The sequence below is a fragment of the Babylonia areolata genome, chromosome 19, assembly GCF_041734735.1.
Source record: "Babylonia areolata isolate BAREFJ2019XMU chromosome 19, ASM4173473v1, whole genome shotgun sequence".
Taxonomy (NCBI): Eukaryota; Metazoa; Mollusca; class Gastropoda; order Neogastropoda; family Buccinidae; genus Babylonia; species Babylonia areolata.
Window position 1 is genome coordinate 37852222 of NC_134894.1, and position 7500 is coordinate 37859721.

The 7500-nt window shown below is 41.1% G+C and overlaps 1 protein-coding gene across 1 annotated transcript in view; it reads right to left on the minus strand.

The window, feature by feature from the left end:
- LOC143294164 (uncharacterized) overlaps positions 1 to 7500 on the minus strand; it is a 28506-nt gene that overhangs the window by 20246 nt on the left and 760 nt on the right. The window lies entirely within an intron of this gene.

The window sequence follows — 7500 nt, forward strand, 5'->3', positions numbered from 1 at the left end:
CATCAGGTGCACCGAGATTCGAACCCAGGACCCTCAGATTGAAAGTCCAGCGCTTTAACCATTCGGCTATTGCACCCGTCACGAACCATGTATCACGAACCTTTGAAACCCAATTGTTTTTTTCTTTTGTTTACTAAACTCCAGAGAGAGAGAGAGAGAGAGAGAGAGAGAAGCAGGAAGAAGAAGAAGAAGCAGCAGCAGTAAATTTCACAGCAGTTTAGAACGATGACCTTAACGAAAGCAAACAACATCAACACAGTGTTCAAACGCAGGTGTTTTGAAAGAAAGCGGCGGCAAGAGAAACGGCGAAAAATATGACAGCAACAGATTTACACTCGTGTACATTATCTTATTTTCAGAAGAGACGCGACAAGACGCGTCCTTACCGGCGAATATTGGCGTTAACTAACGAACAATACTATACGGTTGACAAGGAGAAAGTAACAATACCTTTCAAATCAAATCAAATCAATGAACAAGCATCACCAGGTCTTGATTTCTCAACACGTTCTCCACAGAAAGCATCCATATTGAGAGGGTACTTTAGTCCTCGAGTCACTCGCAAATGGTCAACAGTTGATCTTCGGATATAATTATTATTATCATTATCATTATACTTCATTTTAGTTTTATGTTTAAAACACACTTAAGCCTGAATAGCGCGTTGGATCTGTGCATAAGCTAGGCATCAGCATCAGCGGGAGGAGGGTGAGGGGGGGGGATTTCTACACTCCCCGTTCTCACCTCAACCCTTTCTTTTTCTTCTTCTTCGTTCGTGAGCTACAACTCCCACGTTCACTCGTATGTACACGAGTGGGCTTTTACGTACATGACCGTTTTGTTTTTACTCCGCCATGTAGGCAGCCATACTCCGCTTTCGGGGGTGCATGCTGGGTGTGTTCTTGTTTCCATAACCCACCGAACGCTGACATGGATTACAGGATCTTTAACGTGCGTATTTGAGAAAGATGATATATCACCTATCCTTGGTCGGAGATCAAGCTCAAAGCGTTTTACAAACACGGGGTCATTTGCACAACAGGCTGTCTACCTGGGTACAGCCGACTGATGGCTGCTACTGGGCGCTCATCTTTCGTTTCCTGTGACATTCAATCACATTTCAGGCACGCACACATACACACACAGACAGACATGTAACATTTTACGTGTATGACCGTTTTGTTTATTTACCCTGCCATGTAGGCAGCCATACTCCGTTTTCGGTAGTGTGCATGCTGGGTATGTTCTTGTTTTCATAATCCACCGAACGCCAACATGAATTACAGTACCATTAACGTGCGTATTTTATCTTTTGCTTGCGTATTCACACGAAGGAGGTTGAGGCGCTAGCAGCTCTGCACATACGTTGACCTGGGAGATCGGGAAAAAGTCTCCACCATTTAACCACCAGTCGCCGCCACCGAGATTCGAACCCGGGACCCTAGATTGAAAGTCCATTCGGCTATTGCGCCCGTCGGAGGATGACAAGCAATCATTGATATCTTGTTTTTTGCTCAGGACTGGTTTGAGTGGACGGCCAGATCGGCCGTTGTGGCAGCGCCATTGTATGATAGTCAATCGTGTTCGACAATGACCAGCAGAGCAGCAGAGGAGGTATTTGTATTTTGTATTTGTATTTCTTTTTATCACAACAGATTTCTCTGTGTGAAATTCGGGCTGCTCTCCCCAGGGAGAGCGCGTCGCTACACTACAGCGCCACCCATTTAAAAAAAATTTTTTTCCTGCATGCAGTTTTATTTGTTTTTCCTATCGATGTGGATTTTTCGACAGAATTTTGCCAGGAACAACCCTTTTGTTGCCGTGGGTTCTTTTACGTGCGCTAAGTGCATGCTGCACACGGGACCTTGGTTTATCGTCTCATCCGAATGACTAGTGTCCAGACCAGCACTCAAGGTCTAGTGGAGGGGGAGAAAATATCGGCGGCTGAACCGTGATTCGAACCAGCGCGCTTAGATTCTCTCGCTTCCTAGGCGAACGCGTTACCTCTAGGCCATCACCCCCACATAGAGGTAACTGCTCTCCCGAATATCTGGGGTAGAATCTGAATATTGTGGAGGGTGTCTTGCCCAACTTACACCCCCATTCTCTCGGCCAAGATGGCGAGAGCACACACGCACGCACACACACACATACACACAGTCGGTGTTAGGATGGTTCCCAAAGGCCAACTTGTCCCCAAGGCTGCAGCACTAAGAGCCAGTGCAATTTTGCCTCCTAGTTTGAGTCATCGTCCTTCACAAAAGACTAAGCTGTAAATGATTTCCCATTGCAGTGGAGAAACCATTGATAATACAGCTTTCACTTTGCTGTTGACCCAACTGTAAACTTATGTCAATCTTTGATATAAGCTCATACATACTGACCGTTATTAAAGGACAAACCACACATGAAATTTGTTTTTATGATTGTACAATGGATATGCTGAAAGCTTCTATATGCCATGAGTGTGGCAGGTTTGTTCTTTTTATAAGGACCAGCTGGTGTTAGTGACATCACGGCGTTGAACAAACTGTATGTCCAGTCAAACTCTTCACGTCTGCTGCTGTGTTTTCGATTGTAAAGCTAGTCCCACCTTTCCCTCCCACCCCGCACCCTCACCCCTCTCCCTAGCATCCTTCTCCTCTCAACGCCCCCTTACTCTCCCTCAACCTCTGTTTCTCTCGCCGACATTTCCGCCTACCCCCCCCCCCCTTTCCTCACACACACAAACACCCGCCCCCTCCTCACTGACAGCCCTTCCCATAATACCAGAAGATATATCATTATTAGCGTTGCACATAAATTTGTGTACTCATCTGAAATCACGTTTTCCACAGTCATGCTCAAAAACAAATCTTCCATTCGCTTATGACATTTCCTTAAAAGTGAACAGCATTGTGCAGATTACTGGAATAAAACAAAAAGTGGTGTCATGTCAGTATTTCACAACAAAGACAAAATAGACAGACAGACAGACAAGATAGATAGATAGATAGAGACAGACAGACAGACAGACAAAGCATATTCACCTTGAGAGAATGTTTGGGTGCGTTCGATCACACGCGCAAAAATAAATAAATAAATAAATAAATAAATATATATATATATATATATATATATATATATATGTATTTATCTCTCTCTCTCTCTCTCTCTCTCTCTCTCTCTGTGTGTGTGTGTGTGTGTGTGTGTGTGTGTGTGTGTGTGTGTGTGTGTGTGTGTGTTTGTTATAATTTTGAACTAGTTATTCGTTTATATATTTCTGTACCTGCGTTACCATACTGGTTATAACCATCTTACATTATCTAAATAAAAGCGGCAATATTGTCGGAAACTTAAGCCTCAAGAGGGGCCAGCCAGGCAGGTACTGATCACCAAAACAAGGTCAGGTCTGGTCTAGTGCGTCATGATTTTACGTAGGAAGTGGACCTAAATAAAACTCGGATGGTTCATAGAAGATGTACACACAACAGAGTGAGTGACTGCTTCCATGATGTCTGAATGTCCATTGCTGCTGCCTTGGGGGTTGTGAAGAGTCATTGTGTATCATTATGACGCACGTTGTGTGTATTTGTTCCTGGAAGAGAAAAACGACACAACAGGAAAGTAAATTATTAATAAGCGAGGGGGTAGGGAAGTAGCGGGAGAGGAGGAGAGGGTGGGGGGTTGGGGGTGGGGGTGGTGGGGGTGGGGGGGTGGGGGGGGGGGAATCACGTACTCTCTTCGACTGAATCTGGATTGATGAACGATGTGCATGCTTTTGTCGGGGAGGAGCGAAGAGCTCGGAGTAGAGGGTGGCGTGGAACATGCCCTGGCTGGCAGATTCCCCCAAAACGTATTGTTACTTACAGATTTTTGGCTGTACCATGGGAAATTTACGTAACATCTGATCAGCATGTAGGAAACCAGAACACCTCCAACTTGTTCTTCAAAAATGGATTTTTACAGCTCCATGTTGTTTGTGGCTGTCTTGTTATAAACAGCAAAGCACGCAGAGACATTACATAATGAGCACAGGTCCATTTGAGTTTTTACATTGTGAATTTAGGCTATTTACGCGTGCTTCTTCTGCACAGTGATGCAATTTCAAATTGCTAATTCTTGGAGTGCTGTTTCCAAAACCTGAATATTATCATTGTTGATCTCTCTCTCTCTCTCTCTCTCTCTCTCTCTCTCTCTCTCTCTCTCTCTCTCTCTCTCTCTCTCTCTATCTATCTATCTATCTATCTATATCAAAACAACCCGCTAGCCAATTTAAAAGAATTCTGCTTTCAGTAACATTCTTTACTGGTTAAGGCTATTATGTTTGGGTGACATTGGGTTATCATATAAATCGTGCAAAATGCCGTGTTACTTAGATATCAATGGGTATCAAATGTACGACTTTGCTTAAATATGAATGGTTTTGGGCATGTTCGGCAAAAATAAATTGTAAGTTGCATAAAAATGTTCTTTTTCAGTATTTCTGCAACGACTGATTCAGTGTGTTATCTGCCTGCATGTTCTTCAGTCTGTCTGTCTGTCTGTCTCTCTCCACACACACACACACACACACACACACACACACACACACACACACACACACACACACACACACACACACACACACACACACACACATATATATATATATATATATCCCCCATCCCATTTTTGTCATTAATTTTGAACATTTCTGTTAATATATTTATTTATTCTAAGTCTGATATCACTGTAGGTGGGCAAACTTTTAATCAAATTAATCACGATCACACATTCACACATATCTTTGTATGCAATCTTATCACCGTGCAGAATATTGGATTACGTGCCGTTGAGCACGTGCGACATGAATCGATTTGAAAGACATCAAGAATGTACATATCATTCAATCAATGGTTTTATTCCTGTTTGTGCTCTGTCTCTCTCTGTCTCTCTCTGTCTCTCTCTCTCATGTGTGTGTGTGTGTGTGTGTGTGTGTGTGTGTGTGTGTGTGTGTGTGTGTGTGTGTGTGTGTGTGTGTGTGTGTGTGTGTGTGTGTGCTTCAACAGCCTTAATGGATTATTTTTCTGTATTGAAGACTTTTATTCCAATCAAATCTAGAAAAATAACAAAAGCTAGACAAAACAGTATTTATACTAATCCATATAATATGTATATATATTCATATCTATATATATTATATATATATATATATATAGTGTGTGTGTGTGTGTGTGTGTGTGTGTGTGTGTGTGTGTTATTGGCGGCTCCCCACAGGCCACGTCTGGGTACTGGACAATGTTCAGACTATTATTTTATAAAAAAAAAAATTCTCAATGCTTTTTTTCCTGCACTTTTCTGATCACGTTGGCTTTTGAGAGGCATAATCTTAACAAAAAAAAAAGAAAGAAAGAAATAAACAAAATGATATAGTAAAATAAAAATTAAAAAAAAAAAAAAAAAGGAAAAGAAAAAAAAAGAGGTCCCTGCCGAAATATGTGGAATTTATCATTGGATGAGTGTGTTTCCCTCTGTTAACTCATATATATATATATATATATATATATATATATATATATATATATATATATATATATATATATATATATATAAAACGAAACATTAAATCAGTCAGGAGCGGGAGGTGAGCCCGAAGAGCACGACACAGTGCCAACCAGTTCTCGCTTACTGTGCATATATACTAACCCTTCCCCCGTTATATTTGGAAGAATAGAATAACTAACACGAGCATTACTAATGAGAGCTTTTTCTGTTTTTCTTCTTTTTTTTAATTTTTATTTAACCACCTCCCCTTACCCCAAGCACCAGTCAGTTTTGATTAAAGTTCTAAAGTCATACACTTCTTTATGGTAAACGAAGACGTCTGGTTATTACTATTCTCTCTCTCTCCCTGAATATATATCATTATAACTATTTACTTATTATATATATATATACGACTATTCAAGAATAACATGCCTTTTAAAGATGATGATGACGATGATAAAATAAATATTTCTGACATAAAAACAAAGCAATGTAATAAAGAAATAGTTTAAAATGGAGAACAATACTGAACTGACAAGACAAACAGAAATAGTTTCCCATTCAGAAAGGCAGTGAGAGGAAGAGAGAGAGAGAAGGGGCTGACAAAAGCAAGAGAGAGACAGAGAGAGAGGGAGAGAGAGAGAGAGAGAGGGAGGGAGAATTCGAAGTCGAAATGTTTTAATTGTCAGACCACAGATCCATAACAATGGAGTTCACAAGGACAAACAGAATTAATACAGGGAAATGAATATTAGGACAATCATTGAACTACATGGGCATCGATAACGATTCTAGAGCATTTGAAAACGCCTTGAATACAAATTTGATTATACTGACAATCAGTCTCTCACTCGCACAAGACAACAACATAGACATCTGGAGTGATGGCCTAGAGGTAACGCGTCCGCCTAGGAAGCGAGAGAGAATCTGAGCGCATTGGTTCGAATCACGGCTCAGCCGCCGATATTTTCTCCCCCTCCACTAGACCTTGAGTGCTGGTCTGGACGCTAGTCATTCGGATGAGACGATAAACCGAGGTCCCGTGTGCAGCATGTACTTAGCGCACGTAAAAGAACCCACGGCAACAAAAGGGTTGTTCCTGGCAAAATTCTGTCGAAAAATCCACTTCGATAGGAAAAACAAATAAAACTGCACGCAGGAAAAAAAAAGAAAAAAAAAGGGTAGCGCTTTAGTATAGCGACGCGCTCTCCCTGGGGAGAGCAGCCCGAATTTCACACAGAGAAATCTGTTGTGATAAAAAAGAAATACGATACAATACAATCTTAAAGGCGTTTGGATGTTTGTGAAATTTAGCAGGAATAAACTGGGAACGTAGAGAACAGTACTTAGGGCAGACCAAAAGAAATCCATTTCGGTTTCCGGAGTGTCATCACAAAAAAGACAATTCCTACTTTGCCCATCATAACTGAACTGCAAAAAGTGTGAGCGCAAGTTGGACATTCCAATTCTAAACCGCGAAAAAACACGGCGCATATTTATACATTTGACGTTCTTCAAGTTAGGTTTAAGTAGAAAGAGAGACAGAGAGAGAGAGAGAGAGAGAGAGAGAGAGAGAGAGAGAGAGAGAGAGAGAGAGAGAGAGAGAGAGAGAGAGAGAGAGAGAGAGAGAGAGAGAGAGGAGAAGAAGGAGACTATAGTGGGAGGAAAAGACAGAAGCTAAGAAAGAGATGGGAGAATCGGGAGGAGGAGAAGACGAAAAATACGATGATAACCATTCCCAGCGATCGACGACGGCGACAACTGTTACGCGATGACGATGACGATGACGATGACGATGACAACTGCAATGATGATGACGGCATGTGAAGAACGCCGCAATGAAAGACATTAAAAAAAAATAATAAAAAACCCGAGAGAAAGCAATAAACAAAGGACACACACAGAAAGACATAAATAATGAGAGAAAGATTTTTATATATATATATATATAAATATATATATATATATATAAAGAACGATAGAAAAAAATAT